Here is a 26,947-nt window from a genome sequence, read left to right as displayed (position 1 = left end):
AGGAGAGGAATCGAGCTAGATCCAACTAAGATAAAATCCATCAGAGATTTACCTCCCCCGAGAACAAAGAAAGACGTGATGAGTCTTTTGGGCAGGTTGAATTACATCAGTAGGTTCATTGCCCAGCTGACAAGCACGTGCGAGCCCATATTCAAGCTGTTGAGGAAAGACGCAGCGATCAAATGGACAGTTGAGTGTCAAGAAGCCTTTGATAAAGTCAAAGAATACCTTTCGAATCCCCCGGTCTTGGTCCCTCCAGAACCGGGAAGGCCACTTTTCTTGTATCTAACAGTCTTGGAGAACTCTTTCGGTTGCGTCCTCGGGCAACACGACGTAAGCGGAAAGAAGGAGCAAGCAATCTACTACTTGAGCAAGAAATTCACCGGCTACGAGGCCAAATACACTCTGCTGGAAAGGACATGCTGCGCTCTCACATGGGTTGCTCAAAAGCTGAGACATTATCTCCAAGCCCACACTACGTTCCTCATAAGCAGGTTGGATCCTTTGAAGTATATATTTCAGAAACCAATGCCTACTGGGAGACTGGCTAAATGGCAAATCTTGCTTACGGAATTCGACATAGTTTATGTCACTCGAACGGCAATGAAAGCCCAGGCATTAGAAGATCATTTGGCCGAAAATCCGGTCGATGAGGAATACCAGCCATTGGATACCTATTTTCCAGATGAAGAGGTAAACACCGTAGAAGTGATCTCGGAGGAAGCTCATGTTTGGAAGATGTTCTTTGACGGAGCCGTGAACGCCAAAGGTGTAGGGATTGGGGCAATATTGATCTCGCCTTCCGGTCAGCATTATCCCGCCACAGCTAGACTGCGTTTCTTTTGCACAAATAATACAGCTGAGTATGAAGCCTGCATTATGGGCATGCATATGGCAATCGATCAGGATGTCGAAGACTTACTGATTATGGGAGATTCTGACCTGATCATCCGGCAAGCTCAAGGCGAATGGGAAACTCGGGATGTCAAACTTATCCCATACCGACAACATGTGGAGGACCTCAGCAAGCGCTTTACATCAATAGAATTCAGGTACATTCCGATGTGTCACAATGAACTGGCAGATGCACTTGCTACTTTGGCTTCAATGCTACCCTACCCGGGCAACGCCCACGTCGATCCTTTGGAAATCCAAATCAAGGAAAGACACGGTTACTGTAGTGTAATCGAGGTGGGATCAAATACGCAGCCTTGGTACCATGACATCAAGAGGTTCCTGAAGACGCAAGAATACCCCGAGCACGCTACTGGAGATCAAAAGAGGACCATTCAGCGACATGCAAGTGGTTTCTTTTTTAGCGGTGAATTGTTATATAAGAGGACCCCGGACCTCAATCTCCTAAGATGTGTCGATATCGAGGAAGCGAGAAAGATCATGCACGAAGTACACGCAGGTGTGTGCGGACCTCACATGAACGGGTATGTCTTGGCGAAAAAAATCCTTAGAGCAGGTTACTACTGGATGACCTTGGAAAAAGATTGCTTTAGCTTTGTCCGGAAGTGTCATCAGTGTCAGGTGCACGGTGATTTGATTCATGCACCTCCCACGGAGTTGCATCCCATGTCCGCACCTTGGCCATTTGTCGCATGGGGCATGGACGTCATTGGACCAATCGAACCGAAGGCTTCGAATGGACACAGGTTTATACTGGTCGCCATCGATTACTTCACAAAATGGGTAGAAGCTGTCACTCTCAAGTCGGTCACTAAGAAAGCTGTGGTGGATTTTGTACACTCAAATCTTATCTGTCGCTTCGGTATTCCTGCGACTATCATTACAGATAATGCAGCAAACTTGAACAGTCACTTGATGGGAGATGTATGCGAGCAATTCAAGATAACGCATAGGAATTCCACTCCTTATCGGCCAAAAGCCAATGGTGCTGTGGAAGCGGCAAACAAAAACATCAAGAAGATTTTGAGGAAAACGATCCAAAGTTCCCGACAGTGGCATGAGCAGTTACCTTTTGCATTATTGGGGTACCGCACTACGGTACGCTCATCGGTGGGAGCGACTCCTTATCTTTTGGTTTATGGGACCGAGGATGTAATACCGGCAGAGGTAGAAATTCCTTCGCTTCGAATCATTGTCGAAGCAGAAATCGAGGACAGCGAGTGGGTCAAGACCCGGTTAGAGCAATTGACGTTGATTGATGAAAAGCGAATGGCCGCAGTTTGTCACGGACAGTTATACCAACGAAGGATGGCCCGTGCTTACAACAAGAAAGTCCGACCCCGGAATTTCGAAGTAGGTCAGCTGGTACTGAGGCGTATTCTGCCGCATCATGAAGAAGCAAAAGGAAAGTTTGCCCCAAATTGGAAAGGCCCATACATCGTAAGGAAGATATTACCGAGAGGAGCACTGTATTTAGGTGATATCGAAGGAAATGACCCCGACACAGCAGTAAATGCAGATGCAGTCAAGAGATACTACGTCTAGATCATACTCCAAGTGGTCCTGACACATTTGAAAATGGCGAAGGTTTTATCCCCCACTACTCCCAAACACTACCCAATCCTCTCTACAAAAAGAAAAAAAAAGAAGAAGAAAACAAAAAAGAAAACAAAACAAAACATTGATTGAGGCCTGAACTACGTTTGACTTGATTCCGAAAGGATACGTAGGCACCCTCTCCCTGAGGTTCAGTCACACCAACAATAAAATCCCATTCACCCTGAAATTGAAACCGGGGCACATCGAGCAGTTTAGAAGTTAGTATCAGCTACTTCTCTTTACCAAGTACAAGCCTTCAAATCAATTACCAAAGATAGTGGGAAACCAATAAGCACCACAAATGGAAACCGGCACACTCTGAATTGAGAGAAATAAAATGAGAGAGTCTCGGCGGTGAAAACCTTCGGGCACCACGAGGCGACGGGAGTAGAGAGACCAAAACGAGAGAGCTTGTTTAGTAAAAACTCACAAAGAGTGCTATTCAAGCGATGACAGGAAGAGAAATGAGAGAGGTCAGCCAGCGAAAACCCGCAAAGGGCGTTGTTGGCAGAAAAAGAATGACTCCACCCCAAGAAGGCTTCGGCAAAGTGCCGCCGGTTTGGAATCACAGATCCGTTCTGGTTCAGAGAAACGCAAGTTCATGGAAGGTCAGGCGTCCAGTCCAAAGAGCATGTCATGTCATTTAAAGCCAGCGTCATCTTCCTCAGATAAGTCTTTCTCGTCCTGAAAGGGACACTCTTTTTCTGATTTGTTTTCTCCTTTCTTTGCTTCCCTTCGAATCCCTTTTGTGTTTTAACCCCAAGTTCAGGACACACCGGAAAGGGCAAGTGGCAGGTTTGTTTGCACGGAATCCCGTATCATGAAGGAAAGCGCCTCATTTCGTTGGTACGATTGCCCAAGCCTGATGAATCATGACGTTTGATGGTGTTTTAAAGTAAAGAGGAAAGAGAGAAATCTTCCCCAGCAAGTCCACTTTCAGACAAATCCCCATAGAGTCTCCCTCTGTACAAATCCCCACAGAGTCTCTCCTTTTGAACAATCTCCCGCAGAGTCTCCCCAATATGAAAAAAAAAAACAGTTGGAATTTCCTCAACACACCCCCAGCGAGTCCTTTTGTAAATATTCCCCAACAAGCTTACCCCAATAAACCCTGGGAAACTCGTTTTGAAACAAAAAACCCAGCATACCCCATTGTACAGAATCCGCACAAAGAATCCACTTTGTAAAAATTCCCCCCACAGAGCTTCTTTTTGTACAAATTCCCACAAAACACCTCCAATAAAATCCCCGTTGAGAACCTCCAATCAAAACGGGACAAAAAAGACAAAAAAAAAGAGGCCTTACGAGGCAAATCATCGCAGAATCTGGAAATACAAGCCTGAACAGTCTAGAAGGGTTTCGCCATTCGAATCAAATCAATGGCGGAACTTCACAACAGAAATACAGACGCAAGAAAGCAACTGGGAACGGTCAATGTCACCAAACCGACCGTCATTTCCGAACTAACGAATGATTCTTTGTCTGAAAGGTTGAAACAGGTCTGATCCAAGACAACCGTGCAAGAAGCAGGTGTCGCCCAAAGAAGAAGGTACACGGGTACAGGAAGTACTTCGGCAATGATGAATTCACTCGAAAGGTAAGCTTCCACGAAACACCCTTTTATCTTCTATTAAAACAAGAAAACTCAAAAATAGATCGTGTAGTATTCTCGAGCTTTATCCCCAGCCAGTCAGCATTAGGGTTTTAAAACCCTAAACTGAATTTTCCTTTTTGTCAGCATTAGGGTTTTAAACCCTAAACTGAACTTTTTCCTTTCAGCTAGCATTAGGGTTTTAAACCCTAAACTGAGCTTTTCCATGCTATCAACATTAGGGTTTTAAACCCTAAACTGAATTTTCCTTTTAGTCAGCATTAGGGTTTTAAACCCTAAACTGAACTTTTTCCATTCAGCCAGCATTAGGGTTTTAAACCCTAAACTGAGTTTTTCCATGCAATCAGCATTAGGGTTTTAAACCCTAAACTGAGCTTTTCTTTTTAGTCAGCATTAGGGTTTTAAACCCTAAACTGAACTTTTTCCTTTCAGCCAGCATTAGGGTTTTAAACCCTAAACTGAGCTTTTCCATGCAATCAGCATTAGGGTTTTAAACCCTAAACCGAATTTTCCTTTTAGTCAGCATTAGGGTTTTAAACCCTAAACTGAACTTTTTCCATTCAGCTAGCATTAGGGTTTTAAACCCTAAACTGAGTTTTTCCATGCAATCAGCATTAGGGTTTTAAACCCTAAATTGAGCTTTTCCTTTTAGTCAGCATTAGGGTTTTAAACCCTAAACTGAACTTTTTCCTTTCAGCCAGCATTAGGTTTTTAAACCCTAAACTGAGCTTTTCCATGCAATCAGAATTAGGGTTTTAAACCCAAAACTGAATTTTCCTTTTAGTCAACATTAGGGTTTTAAACCCTAAACTGAACTTTTTCCTTGCAGCCAGCATTAGGGTTTTAAAACCCTAAACTGAGCTTTTCCATGCAATCAGCATTAGGGTTTTAAACCCTAAACTGAATTTTCCTTTTAGTCAGCATTAGGGTTTTAAACCCTAAACTGAACTTTTTCCTTTCAGCCAGCACTAGGGTTTTAAACCCTAAACTGAGCTTTTCCATCCAATCAGCATTAGGGTTTTAAACCCTAAACTGAATTTTTCCTTTCAGCCAGCATTAGGGTTTTAAACCCTAAACTGAGCTTTTCCATGCAATCAGCATTAGGGTTTTAAACCCTAAACTGAATTTTCCTTTTAGTCAGCATTAGGGTTTTAAACCCTAAACTGAACTTTTTCCTTGCAGCCAGCATTAGGGTTTTAAAACCCTAAACTGAGCTTTTCCATGCAATCAGCATTAGGGTTTTAAACCCTAAACTGAATTTTCCTTTTAGTCAGCATTAGGGTTTTAAACCCTAAACTGAACTTTTTCCTTTCAGCCAGTACTAGGGTTTTAAACCCTAAACTGAGCATTTCCATCCAATCAGCATTAGGGTTTTAAACCCTAAACTGAATTTTCCTTTTAGTCAGCATTAGGGTTTTAAACCCTAAACTGAACTTTTTCCTTTCAGCCAGCATTAGGGTTTTAAACCCTAAACTGAGCTTTTTCATGCAATCAGCATTAGGGTTTTAAACCCTAAACTGAATTTTCCTTTTAGTCAGCATTAGGGTTTTAAACCCTAAACTGAACTTTTTCCTTTCAGCCAGCGTTAGGATTTTAAACCCTAAACTGAGCTTTTTCATGCAATCAACATTAGGGTTTTAAACCCTAAACTGAATTTTCCTTATAGTCAGCATTAGGGTTTTAAACCCTAAACTGAACTTTTTCCTTTTCAGCCAGCATTAGGGTTTTAAACCCTAAACTGAGTTTTTCCATGCAATCAGCATTAGGGTTTTAAACCGTAAACTGAATTTTCCTTTTAGTCAGCATTAGTGTTTTAAACCCTAAACTGAACTTTTTCCTTTCAGCCAGCATTAGGGTTTTAAACCCTAAACTGAGCTTTTTCATGCAATCAGCATTAGGGTTTTAAACCCTAAACTGAATTTTCCTCTTAGTCAGCATTAGGGTTTTAAACCCTAAACTTAACTTTTTCCTTTCAGCCAGCATTAGGGTTTTAAACCCTAAACTGAGCTTTTTCATGCAATCAGCATTAGGGTTTTAAACCCTAAACTGAATTTTCCTTTTAGTTAGCATTAGGGTTTTAAACCCTAAACTAAACTTTTTCCTTTTCAGCCAGCATTAGGGTTTTAAACCCTAAACTGAGCTTTTTCATGCAATCAGCATTAGGGTTTTAAACCCTAAACTGAATTTTCCTTTTAGTCAGCATTAAGGTTTTAAACACTAAACTGAACTTTTTCCTTTTCAGCCAGCATTAGGGTTTTAAACCCTAAACTGAGCTTTTCCATGCAATCAGCATTAGGGTTTTAAACCCTAAACTGAATTTTCCTTTTAGTCAGCATTAGGGTTTTAAACGCTAAACTGAACTTTTTCCTTTCAGCCAGCATTAGGGTTTTAAACCCTAAACTGAGCTTTTTCATGCAATCAGCATTAGGGTTTTAAACCCTAAACTGAATTTTTCCTTTTAGTCAGCATTAGGGTTTTAAACCCTAAACTGAATTTTTTCCTTGCAGCCAGCATTAGGGTTTTAAAACCCTAAACTGAGCTTTTCCATGCAATCAGTATTAGGGTTTTAAACCCTAAACTGAATTTTCCTTTTAGTCAGCATTAGGGTTTTAAACCCTAAACTGAACTTTTTCCTTTCAGCTAGCACTAGGGTTTTAAACCCTAAACTGAGCTTTTCCATCCAATCAGCATTAGGGTTTTAAACCCTAAACTGAATTTTTCCTTTCAGCCAGCATTAGGGTTTTAAACCCTAAACTGAGCTTTTCCATGCAATCAGCATTAGGGTTTTAAACCCTAAACTGAATTTTCCTTTTAGTCAGCATTAGGGTTTTAAACCCTAAACTGAACTTTTTCCTTGCAGCCAGCATTAGGGTTTTAAAACCCTAAACTGAGCTTTTCCATGCAATCAGCATTAGGGTTTTAAACCCTAAACTGAATTTTCCTTTTAGTCAGCATTAGGGTTTTAAACCCTAAACTGAACTTTTTCCTTTCAGCCAGTACTAGGGTTTTAAACCCTAAACTGAGCTTTTCCATCCAATCAGCATTAGGGTTTTAAACCCTAAACTGAATTTTCCTTTTAGTCAGCATTAGGGTTTTAAACCCTAAACTGAACTTTTTCCTTTCAGCCAGCATTAGGGGTTTAAACCCTAAACTGAGCTTTTTCATGCAATCAGCATTAGGGTTTTAAACCCTAACTGAATTTTCCTTTTAGTCAGCATTAGGGTTTTAAACCCTAAACTCAACTTTTTCCTTTCAGCCAGCATTAGGGTTTTAAACCCTAAACTGAGCTTTTTCATGCAATCAACATTAGGGTTTTAAACCCTAAACTGAATTTTCCTTTTAGTCAGCATTAGGGTTTTAAACCCTAAACTGAACTTTTTCCTTTCAGCCAGCATTAGGGTTTTAAACCCTAAACTGAGCTTTTCCATGCAATCAGCATTAGGGTTTTAAACCCTAAACTGAATTTTCCTTTTAGTCAGCATTAGTGTTTTAAACCCTAAACTGAACTTTTTCCTTTCAGCCAGCATTAGGGTTTTAAACCCTAAACTGAGCTTTTTCATGCAATCAGCATTAGGGTTTTAAACCCTAAACTGAATTTTCCTCTTAGTCAGCATTAGGGTTTTAAACCCTAAACTTAACTTTTTCCTTTCAGCCAGCATTAGGGTTTTAAACCCTAAACTGAGCTTTTTCATGCAATCAGCATTAGGGTTTTAAACCCTAAACTGAATTTTCCTTTTAGTCAGCATTAGGGTTTTAAACCCTAAACTGAACTTTTTCCTTTTCAGCCAGCATTAGGGTTTTAAACCCTAAACTGAGCTTTTTCATGCAATCAGCATTAGGGTTTTAAACCCTAAACTGAATTTTCCTTTTAGTCAGCATTAGGGTTTTAAACCCTAAACTGAACTTTTTCCTTTTCAGCCAGCATTAGGGTTTTAAACCCTAAACTGAGCTTTTCCATGCAATCAGCATTAGGGTTTTAAACCCTAAACTGAATTTTCCTTTTAGTCAGCATTAGGGTTTTAAACGCTAAACTGAACTTTTTCCTTTCAGCCAGCATTAGGGTTTTAAACCCTAAACTGAGCTTTTTCATGCAATCAGCATTAGGGTTTTAAACCCTAAACTGAATTTTTCCTTTTAGTCAGCATTAGGGTTTTAAACCCTAAACTGAATTTTTTCCTTTAGCCAGCATTAGGGTTTTAAACCCTAAACTGAGCTTTTCCTTTCAGCCAGCATTAGGGTTTTAAACCCTAAACTGAGTTTTTCCATGCAATCAGCATTAGGGTTTTAAACCCTAAACTGAGCTTTTGCTTCCAGTCAGCATTAGGGTTTTAAACCCTAAACTGAATTCTTCCTTTGTTCGGCGTTAGGGTTTTAAACCCTAAACTGAACCTTTCCCCAGCTAGTCGGTATTAGGGCTCCAACCCTGAACTGAGCATGCATATCCTCTTTCATCAATTTTATGAACTTCCTGGCGAATAATTAACGAAATTTTCCTAGTGAAACTGGGGCAGAAAATTTCGTTCGTTTGTTTTCTCCCGCAGGTCTGACCTCGAGCCACATGGATCGAAATGACCCACGAGATGAGTCCCAGTTCGGAATCAAAGAAGAAAAAGAAAAAAAAGAAGATGTCCCGAGATATCGGAGTAAATGGAAGGCGGATTGACTCCAACATTTGATTAAGGTCCTGAACCCTGCCAATCGCGTCTCACTCAGTATCCCAGAGATTAAACAAGTCGCCGCAACTCACAAGCATCAAGATTCAGATCGGAGTCTACAAGCAGAATCAGCTAAGACCCAAGATCAAGTCGTAAAAGAATCATAGATAGGAATCTTGTAACTAGCAGTTGACATGCATATAAGTAGTTAGTTCAGTTTCCCATTTTCGTTTGGTTGTAATAAGGCGGTCAGTGACGCAGCAGTGACAACAGCAACAGCAGTAGCAGCAAGCATTGCAATCCCATGGTAGTCCCAGCTACCAAAACTTCTCGAACTACATTGACCTGATTCCTGTTTAGCCCAGGATATGTAGGAAATCTTTGAAGCAAGATTCGGTCAGATATTTCAAAAACATGCTTCATACGGAGTGGTCCATAGGCAAAAATCGCTCATACACGCTCACTTTATCTTTGCACGAAAACTCTTCGTGTTTCCGAACAAAGAGGGGCAGCTGTGAGCACGTGATTTTTGTTTCGCACGACAATCGCTCCAAAAGAAATAAAAAAAAATAATAATAATTGGCCCTGCTGTACAATTTTCAGATTTCTGTGCAGCACTTTGTTGATTTATTTGTGACTTTTGCCCATTTTTATTTTTTCTTATTTATTTATTTATTTAAAACAAAATACAAAATGTGTGTGTCATGCATAATTCGAAACCGTAATCCGGTCGTTAAATAGAAAATCATAAATAAGCATCTTCGTCCGTGATTTTGATTTGTTTGATTTTACCTGTTTTGAAATATTTTAGTGTGTGCGCAAATAATTGTATTGAGTGTGTATTTAATTTTTAATTTGATTTTTTGCTTAGTTTTGTTTTTAAAAATAAAAAAAAAAAGAAAAAGAAATAATCTTCTTCTTCCGGATTGGGCCAATTTATTAAAATTGGCCCAAACAAACAGCCCAGAACCAGGCTTGCCCGGCCCTTGTCCAGTTGACACCAAAGACGTCTAAACGACGTCGTAATGTTTGAGCCGGATCTGGGCCGTTGATCTCAGATTGATCAACGGCCAAGATCACAATTCCCATAACCCACTAATGGCCCCGACCCGTTTCCACCCGGACCAACCCAAACCCTTTACCCTCGAAACGACACCGTTCCACTTAAGCCATCAGATCCAGACCGTAGATCTAGATTGATCTAACGGTTGAGATCAACCCACCCACTAACTATATAAGCTCATAATCTTACCCTGCCCCCCCTATCCGAACCCCAGCCTCGTCGTCTTCACCAGAACCCCCAAACCCTAGAGCCGCCCCTGTACTCTTCACCATGAAAACCGGCGGCACGGACGCCGGTGACCTCCACCTGAACACCATAGAACCCCCTCACCACCCTGAACATAGACCTGTTGACCGTTTAGTTCGAATCATCCTCTAGGTCCTCGAATCTTCATTTGAAGATTCGAGTCAAAACTCGATCTACACCGTTTAACCCCAGCTTCACACCAGACACTCCCCAGACCCCCCTCGTGACCAAACCATACTTGGTTTGGTCCGAATCTGATCAGGGAAGCATGAATCCCAGATCTGAGTTTTGGAACTTTGTGATTCTTCGTCACTGGTCCGTGTTTTGTTCGAGCCAAAGAAATTAAGGCCTAATGGACCTTAATCGAGGTGTTTCTCATCTGAGAAACACTTCGATTAAAGTCCGTTCAGCCTTAAGAAAGGTCTGTCCAAATCCGAGTTCAAAACTTTTGATTTTCCGAGTTTTAAGGTGAGCTTGCTTTCTTTCCTTTACTTGTTTTAGTCCGTGTGATTTGTTTTAAAAGCTGTTCGTGATTGTTGAAGTCTGTTTTGTTTTGAGTTTCTATTAATTGTGTCCTGTCTACTTTGCCTGAACCCTTGTTGTTTGATTAAGTGTCCTTTTCTACTTGTCCTGATAGTGTGTATGTATGTATTTGTTGAGCAATTAGTTGAATTCCAAATTTGTACTGATTAACTGATTCCTCGAAGCACAATTCTGCTCAGTCAATGTAATGCGAACCTTGTCGATACTGTTAAATGTTTGATTTTTGGTTACGACTGTATGAGTTATAACTAGTATAGTCGAGTCGACAAATGTCGTCAATTAATTTCAGTAGTTCAAATGTTAACGATTGCACCTGTTGCTTGCTGCAACTTTGTTTGAATCAAAGTAAGGATCAAGTAGGTTCACTTATAGTTGCTATATTTGAATCTGAGGGTAGATTGTTAATTGAAATCTGAGTTGATGGCATGTGCACTTGTGCACAGCATGTGCATTGTGCACAGCCTGTTTCTTGCATAAAAGGGCTTTGGATTTAAAAATGGTTTGACAGCATGTGCTGTCAGACTACATCCTGCTGCCCATGCTTGCTTTTAGTTAATAAAATGGGAAAGTTTAAGCCTGCCAGGGGAATGATGGGGTTTAATACTTAATTAGCTAAAGTGGAACTGAAAATGGAAGGCACATGGGAGGAGTATGGTGATATTCTAAACAGGCTGTTAAAAGGGGGTAATGTGAGGGCTTATAAAGGGGACACAGATAGAGATAGAAAGGGACAGAATTAGGAGAAGGAAAAAAGATAGAGAGAAATTTTTGAAAGAGAGAGTTAAAATACATACAAATATATATATACATACAGACAGAGCATACAGAGATAGAGAGAGACACTGAGAGGGAACATCTGAGAGTTCAAATTCTGAAAACAGGAACTGGAAAAGATTTCTTTTAATAACTTCAGTATAATTTCAAAACTGAAGATTGGTTTTGGATTTTGGAAAGAAAGGAGATAGAGGGTGGATATACAGAAAGCAGAAACTGTCTTTTCTTCCTGCTAATTGTTCGATTCCCAGTTTGTTTAACCTGTTTCAAATAAGTGCTGATTTCCCCTCAAGTATCAGCTAGGTTTCTTTTGTTTTGGTTCTTATCAGTTTGCCTTCTTTTGGAGTTGGACCGTTTGAATCCGGAGCCCACTTCTCTGCTTGTTACTGTCATTTTTGTTGCCTCTGCCCATTGGCTATAACTGCATCTTGCACTGGGATTTTGTTTCTATTTGGTTACCTGCTGCTGCTGCTGCTATTTGGTTTCCTGCTGCTGCTGACCTTTCCCTGTCATTCTCTTCTTCCTCTTTGCATTTCAGCATTCCAGGTACACATTTCAAATCCTATGTGGGTGTAAACTGTAACCGTTCGAAAGCATGAAATGAAAGGAATTCCAAGAAGTTTAAATGTCTGTCTGTAATGCTCGTGGTCTATTGCTCCTTTCGCATGAATTGATCAATGTATAATTCAATAGTAAAAAATGCCAGTTTGTTAATGCTTAAGCTGAGTTTTAGCCTCTTGTATCTTAGTTTATAGTTGTTTGTTGATATGGGTTAAGCAATGATGTGGTACGTAGGATGTACAAATATTTGACACAGTGACTGATCAGATTCTTGTTTTAGCTATAATGATATGCATAGGATAGGATACTTCCACCTTACACAATGATGTTCTGTTTTATCTTAGTTTCTTTCGTCAAAACCCGCTAGGCAGTATATAGGAGCGCGTTCGAACCCCAGTGATAATAATGCTTAGTGGGTTAATTCCCTTAACCTAGCCTAAATGAGTCTAGTTTGAATTCAATTCAAGAGATGTTTTGGATATGAGCATAGCATTTGTCACGTAATTTCTTTATCAAAGTAGAACATTTCTCATAAAAGTAGGACGTCTTTTACTTTACAAATAACTAATCAGAAATTGATAAGATTTAGGCCCAAAGCATATACTTGAATTGACATGTATCTTCTTTCTTCTATTTTAGATTGAACATAGTTAGAAATGTAGCCACTTTAGGATATCCTTTTCTAAAATAGAGGCGAGCCTCGCCAAACAAAAAATGCAAAATTGCGTGGCCCTCAATAAATAACCATAATAATTATTTAGAGTCCAGGATAGGCCGTTTAGCGAATTTCATGGCCTTCCACAAAAATAATAACGCGTTAGACTCTTTAGGCGCGGCTTAATTAAACCATATTCTTAAATTCGGGTGCACATTGATGTGACCCAAATCCAAATCTCAACGAAGTCCAAATGTGTTGACGATCACGGGCGCATTGATTGTGACGTGGTTCGAGATGCATTTTCACGACGTTGCAATTCTATAAAAATAAGTGATAATGATAAAAGCGGTTTAAACTTAATAAAAGCACGTAAGTCATAACATGTATTTAAATCAGATATTTAGCCATTATAACAATTTAAGCGACCGTGCTAGAACCACGGGATTCGAGGGTGCCTAACACCTTCCCTCGGGTCAACAGAATTCCTTACTTAGAATTTCTGGTTCGCAGACTTCATTTGGAAAAATCGAAAATTTCCTCGATTTGGGATTCAAGATAAACCTGTGACTTGGGACACCAAAAGCCAAACCTTTCCCAAGTGGCGACTCTGAATTAAATAAATAATCCCATTTCGAATATTGTCACTTAAATTGGAAAAACTCCACCCGCGCATTTAACCCTTCGGGGGCGGGCACGCAAAAAGGAGGTGTGACACGGAGTTATGATTACGAGTCTGAAGTGTAATAGATGTATCACAGGATTGGTATCTGAACGGTTGTGGGGTAAAGGCGAGTAATTGATGAGAATCGGTTATGTTTGAGATAACAGCAAAAAAATGGTATGTGTGGAAACTAGAGCGAAGATTGCACCTGTTTGAAGAATGGTTACCTCCTGGATTTCCTGCAAAATGTAAAACACAATGCATGCAAATATATAGATTACTGCGAGAATTTAAACATGATGCAAATTCCATTTGGACCATGAAGGTTGTCTTTGGACAGAGAGGATGACGTCCTTAGACCATGACGTCCTGGGCCATGAATCATGAGATATGAGATTGTAGGCTATGAAATGATGTTCTCGGTCCATGAAAATGGTGCCTCTGAACCATGACGTTTTTGAATAATGATATGCAGTATTGAGAGATCCTCAGGCCATGACATGGTGTCTTCAGGCTATTAGGATAATGCCTTCGGAATATGACGCCTTCGGATAGAGACATGAGATGGATCATATAAGCAAACAAGACAGAGCTTAGTCTTGTATATAATCGGGACAAAGCTTAGTCCTGGAAAAGGCAAAATAGTGCTAGGTTTCAGATAGTGTAACATTCTGCATTAGACAAGGAAAGACAGAGCTTAGCCTTATGCAATTGGGGAGGCAGGGCTTAGCCTCATGCAGGGAGAGGAAACCATGCTAAGTCTCATGTAGTGGAAGGCAGTTCTTAGCCTTATGCAAATACGGAGGCAGGGCTTAGCCTCATACAAGAAAGGGAGACAATGCTTAGTCTCATGCGACGAAAGGTAGTGCTTAGCCTAATGCAAATAGGGAGGTAGGGCTTAGCCTCATGCAAGAAAGGGAGACAATGCTTGGTCTCATGCAAGGGAAGGCAGTGCTTAGCCTTATGCAAATACGGAGACATGGCTTAGCCTCATGCAAGAAAGGGAGACAATGCTTTATATCATGCGACGGAAGGCTGTGCTTGGCCTTATACAAATAGGGAGGTAGGGCTTAGCCTCATGCAAGAAAGGGAGACAATGATTAGTCTCATGCGATGGAAGGCAGTGCTTAGCCTTATGCAAATAGGGAGGAAGGGCTTAGCCTCATGGAAGAAAGGGAAACAATGCTTGGTCTCATGCAAGGGAAGACAGTGCTTAGCCTTATGCAAATAGGGAGGCAGGGCTTAGCCTCATACAAGAAAGGGAGACAATACTTAGTCTCATGCGACAGAAGTCAGTGCTTAGACTTACGCAAATAGGGAGGCGGGGCTTAACCTCATGCAAGAAAGAGAGACAATGCTTAGTCTCATGTGATGGAAGGCAGTACTTAGCCTTATACAAACAGGGAGACAGGGCTTAGCCTCATGCAAGATTTGAGACAGGGCTTAGTCTCATGCAAAAAGAAGGCAGTGCTTAGCCTTATGCAAATATGGAGGCAGGGCTTAGCCTCATGCAAGATTTGAGATAGGGCTTAGTCTTATACAAATAGAAGGTAGTGCTTAGCCTTATGCAATAAACAAATAGAAAGTAGAGGTAGGATATTTCTTAGCTAAAGATATATTTGCACTTGGCGGTTCAATTATTATGAAAGTAATGGTTTTAAGGCGTATGTACTTGTGGTTATTACTTTTCCCTGCATTCAAAGAAAGATCGTAAGTTTTGCGGGGAGGTTGGTTCGTGCCTTTGTCTGCTTCCTTTGCTTTGCTTTGCTCTAGAGACCCTATTCAAGTTACCTTGGGTAACACTTGGCGGCTATGGAAATAAAGTTTTCAAAAATATGCACTTATTTGATGAAATAGAGTTATTTAGAAAACATAGTGGTATATAATATCAAGTAAATTAGATGAACTAATGACTGTAACACTTTTAGAGACATTGCGGCTTCTTTACATTAGAATTTTGAGGGTCCTCCTTAAAATTCTTTCCCAGTTTGGTGAATGATTCTTCGGCCGTTCTGCATGTAACGAAGTTTGTTGGATCTGCTTCGGAATTTTGAGAATCCTTCTCAAAATTCTGCCCCAGTTTCTTAACCAATTTATGATTGTCTTGCATATGATTACGTTGATTGGACTTGTTCCGGAATTTTGAGGGTCCTCCTCAAAATTCTGCCCCAGTTTATGATTCTATGGAAATGAAGATTTTATTAAGATGTGACCAAACCCACATGGCTGCCTACGTATCCCCTCTTAAATGGGAATCAGGTCAAGTGTAGTTCAGTTACATAAGATCAAGGAATGTAAACAATTTAAACATATTATCTCTTAACTGCATCTGAATTGATAGGTTTTGGCTAAACTTCTCCATCCATTTCTGCAAGTATGGGTGCTCCTCCTATTAGTACCCTGTGAACTATGTAGGGACCTTGCCAGTTGGGTGAAAATTTCCCTTTGGGTTCATCCTAATATGGGAAGATCCGCTTCAACACTAGCTGCCCCGGTGCGAATTATCTTGGTCTGACCCTGACATTCTATTCTAATAAAGCTGACCGTGACATACTGCATTCATTCTTTTTTCGTATATGAGCGCTAGTTTCTCATAGCAGCTCCTTATCCATTCTGCATCACTGAGTTCGTCTTCTTGTATGATCCCTAAAGAAGGAATTTCTACCTTGGTTGGAATGACAGCTTTCGTACAATAAACCAGTAAATAGGGAGTTTCCCCAGTTGATATGCGGACTGTGGTATGGTACCCTAATAAGGCAAAGGGTAACTTCTCGTGCTATTGTTTGTGATTTTCTACCATCTTTCTTAGTATCTTCTTGATGTTCTTGTTGGCAGCTTTCATAACTCCGTTCATTTGAGGCCTGTATGCTGTAGAGTTTTTGTGCTTGATTTTAAAGGTTTCACACATGGCTTTTATCAGATCACTGTTGAGATTGGTGGCATAATCAGTGATAATGGACTGGGGAACCCTGAATCAACAAATATTACAATCCCTGACAAAATCTGCGACGACCTTCTTGGTTACAACTTTGGAAGATGCAGCCTCTACCCATTTTGTGAAGTAATCGATGGCCATTAAAATGAACTAGTGCCATTTCAAAGCAGTGGGCTCTATCGGACCGATGATATCCATTCCCCAGGCAGCAAAAGGCGAAGGTACACTTGTTGCATTGAGCTTATTTGGTGGTACCTTTATCATGTCTGCATGTATCTGGCATTTGTGGCATTTTTGGACATACCGGATGCAATCTGTTTCCATGGTCATCCAAAAATATCCTACTCTGAGTATCTTTTTGGCTAGAATAAAACTGTTCATATGTGGTCCGCAGGTTCCAACATGTATCTCCTCGAGCAATCTGGAAGCCTCTTTTGCTTCAACACACCTTAGCAGTCCTAGATCAGGAGTTATCTATACATGGTTCCTCCGCTTTGGAAGAAGTAATTGGACAGCCTCCGCAGCGTGCGTTTCTGAGTATGGTTTGCCTGTTCTGGGTATTCTCCTTTTGACAAATATTCCTTGATGTCGTGGAACCAAGGTTTTCCTTCCGTTTCTTCTTCAACATGAGCGTAGTAAGCCAGCTGATTATGGATTTTCACCGGGATGGGATCAATGAAATTCTTGTCTAGATGTTGTATCATTGATGACAAGGTGGCCGGTGCATCTGTGAACTCGTTCTTGACTCTTGGAACATGTTTGAATTCTATCTTTGTGAACCTCTTCATCAATTCTTAAACATGATACAAGTATGGTAGTATCTTGGTGTTTTTCGTAGCCTATTCTCCTTGAATCTGATGTACCAGAAGATCCGAATCGCCAATTACCACCAGCTTTTATATATTCATATCGATGTCCAAATTGAGCCTCATGATGCAAGCCTCATATTTTACCATATTGTTGGTGCACGAAAACCTAAGCTTTGCAGATACCGGGTAATGTTGAACTATTTTTGATATCAAAACTGCTCCAATACCCACTCCTTTGAAGTTTGCAGCCCCGTCGAAGAACATTTTCCATCTGTCATAGGCTTCAGCAATGTCCTCTCCTACGAATGACACTTCTTCGTCAGGAAAATTCATTTTTAGTGGTTCATATTCTCCACCCATAGGATTTTCAGCAAGATGGTCTGCTAATCCTTGTCCTTTGACTACCTTCTGAGTTACATAAATGATATCGAACTCACTTAACAAAATCTGCCCTTTGGCTAACTTCTCAATTGGCATAGGCCTCTCAAAGATGTACTTCAAAGGGCCCATCCTGGATATAAGGTATGTGGTATAGGCATATGTCACACCCCGAACCTGGGTCTGGATGTAACACGACACTCGGTGCCTAACTACATGTAACCGAGCGAACCAACTAGCTGGCTGAATCAACATGTGATATCATAACATACTAAATGCGGAAGATAAACTAACACATGCTGATATACTAAAATTCTGAATGATAAAAGTCAAAGTGTGGAAACACTAATACAAGTCTGAAACATGTCTGTAGCCAACATTGCTTAACACAAAAGGCTTGTGACTCTGTCTAATTGGTACTCTAATCTATGAAGCCTCTAATGAAGTACTGAAAACATTGAGTGTCTGAAAATACTGAAGACAATAAGATAATTATAATTCACTGAAAGTACTGGGATCACTAAACAGCTGATACGAGAGTCCTTGTGCTCTGAATCATCAATCTGTAAATCATTACCTGCACTGTGAGATGCAGGCCCCGAGCAAAAGAGACGTCAGTACATTTGAATTGCACTGGTATGTAAAGCAACTGAAAGAAAGAATTATAAATGCTAAAACTGAAACTAAGCTGATAACTGAGATTTGATAATTGATAACTGAAATGATAACTAATAATCGAACTGAACAAAGGAAGTAAGGATATGAATACTCCCTCTTCTGAATGATGAACAACTTGTTTATCTGAATAGGATACGGCCTCGGGCCCAATATATGTGTGCACAGGCTACAGCCTCAGGCCCAAAATGCATAAGGCATAAACTACGGCCTCGGGCCCAAGTATGCATAAAGCATATAAACTACAACCTCAGGTCCAAATATAGGTGTTCAACATCAGGGATTTAAAATCAAGAACTGAGAATCATACTGCAATACATGATAGTGAAATACTGAATCACAGTGAGTTACATGATACTGGAATACTGAGAAGGACTAGGCTGAGATATGTATTCTTGAACTGATTATGAACACTGAAACTTTAACTGTTTATGGCATACTGAGTAATCTATACTAAGACTCGGGGGCATCAAACCCAAGTCTATATTGAACGCATTGAGCTCACAACATTCAGAATGAAAGTCATGAACAAGTTATGACGCTAAAGAATAGAAGTTCTATAACTATTCGAGGAACTAGGCTAAACTATATTTCTCAGGCAATTAGTAACGTGGTAAAAGAAACATAGTGTACGGAGAATCATTAACATTCCCAAACATAGAGAGTTAGCCTCATATACCTCAATTTCACCCCTTAGTGATACTACAATGATCCATAATACTAAGACCCTTCAATCTACAATAGAACATCCAATGGAACCAGTATTAGTAACAAATTCCATAACTTAAGCCATTTAGGCATATTATCAAACACCTTGTAGGCATAAATCTCTACATCTCATCACCATATAGTTAGTTCATCTAATTACCACCATTCATCAACAATTTATCTCATCATCATGATTAACCAATTTATAACTTCCAACATCACATATATGACTATTCATCCACACCCAACTAATAAAATTCCAACAAATAGTCATCTTTCAATCTCTACTATAGTTATGTAATTAAATTGGGACCTTTAACAAGAGTTCTATTACTTATTCATACTCATATTCCCTTAATAAATCCATACATGTAAATCTAAGGGTGTAGGATTACCTTTTTGGTAGAAATCTTGTGAAACCCTCCTTTGAGTTCTTGAAGAAATTTCTTGAAGATCTAAGCATTTTATGTATAGATTTCATCAATACTAGTGTAGAAATGATGGAATTCACTCCAAGATAATGGGTATTGCCTACCTTGAAGATGGGAGGGGTTGAAGGTCTTGAGAGAGTGGAGGAAAACACTAAAAGTCGTCCAAACGAAATGGGGAAAATAAATCCCGAAATTGTGTTTATAAGCCTAGATTTTGGACGCGGATGTGGATGCTTCGCATCCGAGCAGTCCTCCGCTCAGGAGCTCGGATGCTATGGCAACACTTCACTGCCAACCCCTCTTTTCAGACGCGGCCTCGGATGCTTTGCATCCTCGTAGTCCTCCGCCAGCCTTTGGTAATTTGGTCATAACTTCTTGTAGGAAAGTCCAAATGACGAACGGTTTGAAGAGTTAGAAACTAGACTCAAAAATCTTTCATTTTATAGGTTATGCATCACCTAAAGCCTTATATATATTTATACATGCTCGTCCAAAGTATGGTCTTGTGCGTACCCATTTTGAATTTTAGTCTATCATGTAATTTTCCAACTTGGCTTAGACTTAGGTCTATCCTTGGACAACAAATCACTTATGATATGCCTAGTACCCTTATTATCATAACCAATAGATTACCATCATTAATACTCATTTAATACATCCACAACCAATTCAAATTTACGGGGTGTTACATTATCTCCACCTTGGGATCATTCGTCCTCGACTGATTGTCCTTATTGTATCTCCGGCTAACTCCGGACCTTAAATGGGTCTAGTGGGAACATGAACATTCATTAACACTTGCATACCAAACTGAATGAATACACGATTACTGAACTGATGTGATACTGAACTAAATAGGTACTAGATTGAATGACTACTAAACTGACTAAACACTGAAAGACATGGAGATTGTAATATAAGGTCTGAAGGAGAAGGTTAGTTACTTTCGACATTTCTCCAAAAATACCTACCAGCTAACAGAGCGTAACACTAGCTCCATAGGGCATAATAATACGCATAACATGATACATATACATGAATACTTATTTGTTATGGGTACGTGAATTCTGAACTAGCATGAATTATCATAAGTATCAATACTTATCATGGGTACGTGAATACTGAACTAGCATGAATTATCGAGGGTTGAACTGACGTGAATATCTACTCACTGAACTCATATCAATACTTGAGTATTAAGCTGTCATGAATATCTGAGTACTGGACTAGCATGAGTATCTGAGTACTAAACTGACTTGAATGTTCTAACATGAGATCTGAATACTGAAAACATAAATGTCGTGACATGAGATTTGAATACTAGAAACTTGAATATTATAACATGACACGTAAAATACTAGTGTACAACCGCTAATTATGGTGGAAATTTTAACTCATAATCTACTTATTCGATCCTTCATAGGATCCTATATGGGCCGATGTATCTAGGATTGAGCTTTCCTTTCTTCCCAAATCCTATAACACCTTTCATAGGCGAAACTTTTTAAAACACCCAATCATCAACTTGAAACTCTAGGTCTCTATGTTGCATGTTCAAAAAGGACTTTTTGGCAACTCTGAGCTGTCTACAAATGCTCTTGAATCAACTTGACTTTCTCCATAGACTGATTGACCAAATATGTTCCCAGCAACTCCGCTTCGCCAACTTCGGACCAACTAATTGGCAATCTACACTTTCGCCCATAAAAATCATGCTTTCAAAATGAGCGAGATAATCCTATTATAAGGTCCATATTTACCATCTCCACTAAAGGATGTGTGTCTTCTGAGATAAACACTTGGTTTTTTGTTGCTCGACTTTCACTCACTGACAATTCAAACACTTGGCCACAAGGTCTGCAACTTTATTTTTCATGTCGTTCCACCAATAAATATCCTTAAGATCATGATAGATCTTTGGGAAACCTAGGTGGATAGAATATCTGGAATTATGGGCTTCTAACATCTTCCTCCCTTACTAAGTCCATCTATGGTTGGAACACACAATCTATCTTGGTACCTCAAAGTATTATCATCTCCCCTTGTTTAAAATCCATCATCTTATGCCTGTGAACCCCCCCTTTTAGGTACAACAAGTAGGGATCATCAAACTATTTCTCCTTCAGTTCGGCTACTAAGGAGGAATAGGTCCTGTTCTATACAACAACTCCACTATCTTTGGTGTCTGAAAGTCGAACTCCTACCTTGGCTAGGCAGTGAACTTCTTTCACTAAAGTTCTCTTATCTACCTCAATCATGAGTTATACTTCCCACACTTGATTATCTTTTTAAGCACTTCCTGAATGCTCTTATAGTATTATTGTGAACTAGTCTTTGACATGTACTCTAAATTTTAGAGTCTCGTGCAATGACACTACCCTCATAACACATAAATAGGTATGATTGTATAGCTTTTCTATGATTACTTTATCATCAATAACTAAGCTCGGTGATCATTCTACTCACTTTGTATTTTTTACACATGCTAGACATATTCCTTGTGGTAATTATACAATTTTTCTCATTACTGAACTAATTTTCTTTTCCATATCCCATGCTAACTATTCGAGTTTCAAATCTCCATTTGGACTTACTGATGGTTTTTACATCACCCCTTAGACCAAAGGTCTTATGCTTGTGGATCCTTCTCTTTTTTTTGGGATCCAAATAACTTTCCTTATCTTCTGCAACTCTTTGCACTTTACGTAAATGACCACTCATCTTCCGACTTACTTTTGAGCAATCTTCCTTACTAAAAAAACTATATTATTCACTTATTGGAAAGGTAATGTATTCACAACTATCATACACAATCTTAACAATTTAACTCTGCTCACACTATCAATCCTGGAGAAACTACATTACAATAATTCCTAAAGACTATTCTTTTATGGTTTGCTCTCTTATTGCTAGCTGATTATTTTTCCCACTATCACTGTAATTCAGGTTTAACTTAAACTTTTCGAGTTCTGACATGCGTTCGGTGTTTCAAACTGTCATCCACTCACTATAGCTAACCTGGCTAAGTGAATCAAATTGTACCTCTACTAGCTTGCTGAAATTGCTAATTCACTGTATTTACTCTAAACTTATTTACTATTCTTTTACTAACCATCTGCTAGCATCATGTTTCTTGCTCTGCTTTGAATAACTAAAGTGAAGCATAAGGTTATTTCTAGCTTACCTCACCATCCGACCATATTCTACGGTCACACACAATCTTTCTTTTGTACTATGTACATGGATCACACTTAGGGAAATTTCATCTGTATTAAATAAATTTGGAATATCTAACCCCAAAATTTCTATAAACTTCAAAATTATATCAAACTATAAACGTTCAGGGGTAAACACTTAGTCACATAACCTAAGGGGAACTGTCATATCCTTTATCTCATAATACTACCTACTTCTTATAGTAACTTACAAAGGTGGTACTTTCTAGTTCTAGTATGAATAAATATAAACAACTTAAAATCGTTCCCTGAAATTCACTATTGGCAGCTCTTGGTTCTCATTTCTTACATCATGTCTTCTTAGTCATTTGCATGACTTGTACGAAGTCACATCTTTGGTAATAACAAATGTTTCTGACTCCTAGGTATTTTACCCTTAGGCTCTTTTCTGTCCAAAACTATAGTGACCAATGTTAGGGTCTGACATCTGAACTATCATCATCCAACTTGTGGCTCCATTTCCAAGAATTAGAAATGAGATTGTTTCATGAGGTAAAGCACATATGACTATACTACCATACACAAACTTGTCCTTCAGATTATACCATCATCAGATAAATCACTTTATGTACCGTCCGATGAGTCTTGGGTTTTAATCCAGACTTAAAATATGCGAAGGTTTCTCTATAATCACTGTTACTTACATTTTCTTTGAAAACCCATGTGCATCACTACATACTCACAAGTCACCAGAAATTTTGATACACTGAAAATTGGATATTTGGTAAACATATAACTGAATACTGGCGTACTGAATAACCATAAACTTGCTAACTAAAAGACTGTATAACTGGTAACTGAGGTAAACTGATAACCATAAGACATGATAACTGCTTTTGTACTTTCTGATAAGGTTATGTTCTAATCTGTACTACTATCCATTGCATCCTGTCGACGCCCCCTTTTTCTCTAACCGTAGGGGTCAGAAATCGGGTATACGACATTGGGAAGGACAACTCTATTCCCTTTCGAGAATTGGGTTTCGGAATTTGAAGAGTCGTCACCTAATGATTATAGTGCATTAGGACACTTTTTTTAGAAGAGTTTGAGTTAGAAAACCAGAGTTCGGGTAAGGGCTAGAAATTATCTCGAGGGGAAGGTGTTAGGCACCCCTTAAGATCCACTAATGTGGTCCCGGCCATGTTGCAATTGCGACTTTACAAGTAAACAATCAAGGCTCAAATAAGGACTTGCATATAACATTGCAATTAGGTTGAAAACTTTTGAAAGTATATAGAGAGGGCAGAAATTTAAAAAAAGAGATTTGAATAATTTTACAAGAAAAGATGAAAGCAAATAAAGAGAGGGGGGTCCTAGGTTTATAATTAATATGGATCACTTCAATGCAATATCCAGCAATCACTCCTCGGAAGAGGGGTTGCACGTGATATTAGCGCACAGGTCATCATATCCATATTCTACCCTTCCCACCCGTTAAGGTATTAAAGCGTGGAATGGTATCGTTACTTATTGCATGCTACTACCCGCCCCCAATCCTATCAGTCCCAGACGCATTTTAGGACTACTAATCCCTAAAGGGAAGGGATTTGGGGCCTTTGGAGAGTTTCAAAGGACAAAATACTAAGGCGTCAATCAAAACACACAATATAATAGAGGGGAGAGTAAATAAGCAAATACGGCTCAAGTAAGCCTCCTTAAATCAAATAAGCCATAGAGTTTAGCATGTCTTGCACATACTGGTTTGGTCTTTAAAACTAAAGTGATAAACAGACTGGTTTAACTCATATTTTTAGACAGGAATTCCGCATTAGGCTTACTCGAATGCAGTCGTCAAAGACTAAACCACTTTAGCTATGTGTTGGACAGAACTAACGATTTCGAAAAGCAGACTGATTATAATGAGTTATTAGTTTTTCATAATGAAACGAGTTTCAGGAAAAGTGTGTTCTGTTTTGAAGAGGTCTAAAAGAAATGAAAGGAATTTCAAAAGGTATATAGACTAGTAAAAGAGATTTCACGAACTTATCAGAAAAAGAGAGTTTCAGAAAATGCCAGTTTGTTTAGGAAATGTTTGTTAACTTACGAGGCTCAGGAAATCGTAGAAGACTGTCAATTTTACCAAAAGTAATTATTAATTAAACGGTTGGTGCTGTCTTGCACAAGAATGAGATAGTTCAAATTCGAAATTCCTATAGGCATGCTTTCTATATGTCAACTGATTTTAACATTTTTTTTTAAAAACAGGAGTCTTACAAACATGGTGTCTATATGCAACCTTGTTGTTAAACCTACAGTTTGCCTAATGGTATCATTATGCGTAGAAAATATAAACCCTTATGAGCATGGTATCTATATGCGTAATTGCAGAAAGTTTAGAAGTTAATCCCTATAGACATGCTTTCTACGTGTAGAGTTGAATAGACCAAAAATTAAATCATATAGGCATGATCTCTACCCTTTGTGCATAAAGTAACCCCCTCCCTTTTCACTAAATCCCCATGAATTTATACAAATTATTACAGGCCAATAAAAAATAAGACAGAAATTAAAAGTACATCAGAAATCATCAGCTACATCTGAGCAGCCTAATTCAGACTTAGTGTCTAACAATATGAAATTGAACCACTTCCGAAATCCATATTTCCAAAGCCTTCTCTTATCTGGGGTGTTTCAGAGATCCAAGGAGTTTCAGGAACTCCAGGCAGTGCTTACACCCCAAATATATTGCAGATTTAGATTATAGTGCAGTGTGGAAATGCTAGCTCTCAGATGTCCAAGTTCAGAGTGAACTCAAGGTCCCAAAGAAAGGCTTAAGAGAGAGGGGCAGAACTTAAGATTCTAGGAATAGGTGTAAGTGCACAAGGGGGGAAGGGAATCAAAGAGAGATAGGGAAAACTAGTGGTCATGCCCAGCAATCGGGATGCTGGCACACCCCTCACCAGCCTGTTGGTCAAGCATTGAGAGTTAGGATCCATTGTGGATTAAGCCAAGGCCTGGACTGTAATTAGGATACTGTCAAGCCAAGAACTTAACTCATCACATAGAAGGGGATAGGAGTAGAGGATTTATAACAGAAATAGAAGCAAGGAAGAAAAATATTTAACATAAATTACTGAACATAGGCAGTAGAGTAAACAACAGTCTGAAGCACATAAGGGTGAGGCAGAAAATTAAATAAAGGATATACCAGTTTCAGGGAAACAAGAAAAGAAAAGCAGTAGTCTTGTAAAGCCAATAAATAGTCAGAAGATCTTAGAAGAGAGATGTGTGAAGTGCTGAATTGAGTGTGTGTGTGTGTGTAAGAGTGTGCAATTCGAAGTGTGTTGTAAAAGTATTGAATTGTAAGTTAAGGATGATCAAAGTGCAGAAGGGTTGTGCCCCTTTTATAGTGCAGAAAACAAGTGAGAAAAGGTAAGGAAATAACATTGAAATCAATCTCCCTTTAGTTAAGGGATTCTGATTTCAATGGGTAAAAGCCAATTAAGGAAAGCAGTTTTGATTAGAACCCTTTCAAAGTAGCACAAAAGGGGTAAATACAGAGAAGTTATTAAAGGAAAGAATTCAATAGTACATGGCTTGGAAAAATAAGGAAAGGGAATCAATCAAACTGCCAGGGAAATCAAAATTACAATTCAATTCAAATGAACCAAGTCAGGAAAAGGTGAAGGAGGTTCAATTAAAGAAAAATCAGTAACAATCAATCAAACCCCATTAGAGGATTTTAGAATCAATCAAAAACCTTTGAAGGCAGAGTCCTTATATATAAAGCACACAAATATGTGAATACCAGAGGGGTTTGTCAAATTATTTAGAAGATAGTTTAACAAAGAAAGGTTCAGAATCATAAGGAAGAAGAGGTATAAGTCTAGTTCGTAGACTCACAATGAGTCTGAGAGTCCAGGGTCCCGAAGTGGAACCTAACTCGCACACAAAAGATCAAAAGGCCAAGAAATCCCCGAACCTTAGGGTTTCGAGTTGAGTCAGACAATAGAGATGAGAAGGCAAACCATTCAATAGAGGCTCAGGAGTCTTTTCCAAAGACTTATGAGAAACAAACAGACATGATACACTCTCAAAAGCATGGAGAACACGTTTGAGAAAAACTCAAAACTTAAAAAAGTTCAGAAGAAAAAGTGATACAAACTTAAGAAGCAGTAGATGAAACACATTTAGAAAGAACACGAACAGAGTCCAGTAAAGCAAACAAAAATTGAAGAACCTAACAGTAAACACACATAGTAGAAGAGTAATGAAAACATAACAAGGATAATCATGTGAGCACATGAGTAACATGTATAAAAGAAAAGTAGAAGGACAATACAGGCGTGGTAGAAAAGAAAACATACGAACATAGTATAGACACATACATACAAAGAAAAGAAAAGGAAGAGTCAGAAAAACATTTTAAGCTTTCCAGAAACCCTAGATCGAAAAGAAGTAATTTTGAAAGAAAAATTGGGGAAAGTGTTTTAATACTCCAGTAAAGCACAGATATATCATAGATTTAAAATAACAATCAGAGAAAAC

Source organism: Nicotiana tabacum, chromosome 18 (assembly GCF_000715075.1).
Source record: "Nicotiana tabacum cultivar K326 chromosome 18, ASM71507v2, whole genome shotgun sequence".
NCBI classification, from domain to species: Eukaryota; Viridiplantae; Streptophyta; class Magnoliopsida; order Solanales; family Solanaceae; genus Nicotiana; species Nicotiana tabacum.
Note: the sequence above shows the minus strand (reverse complement) of the source record.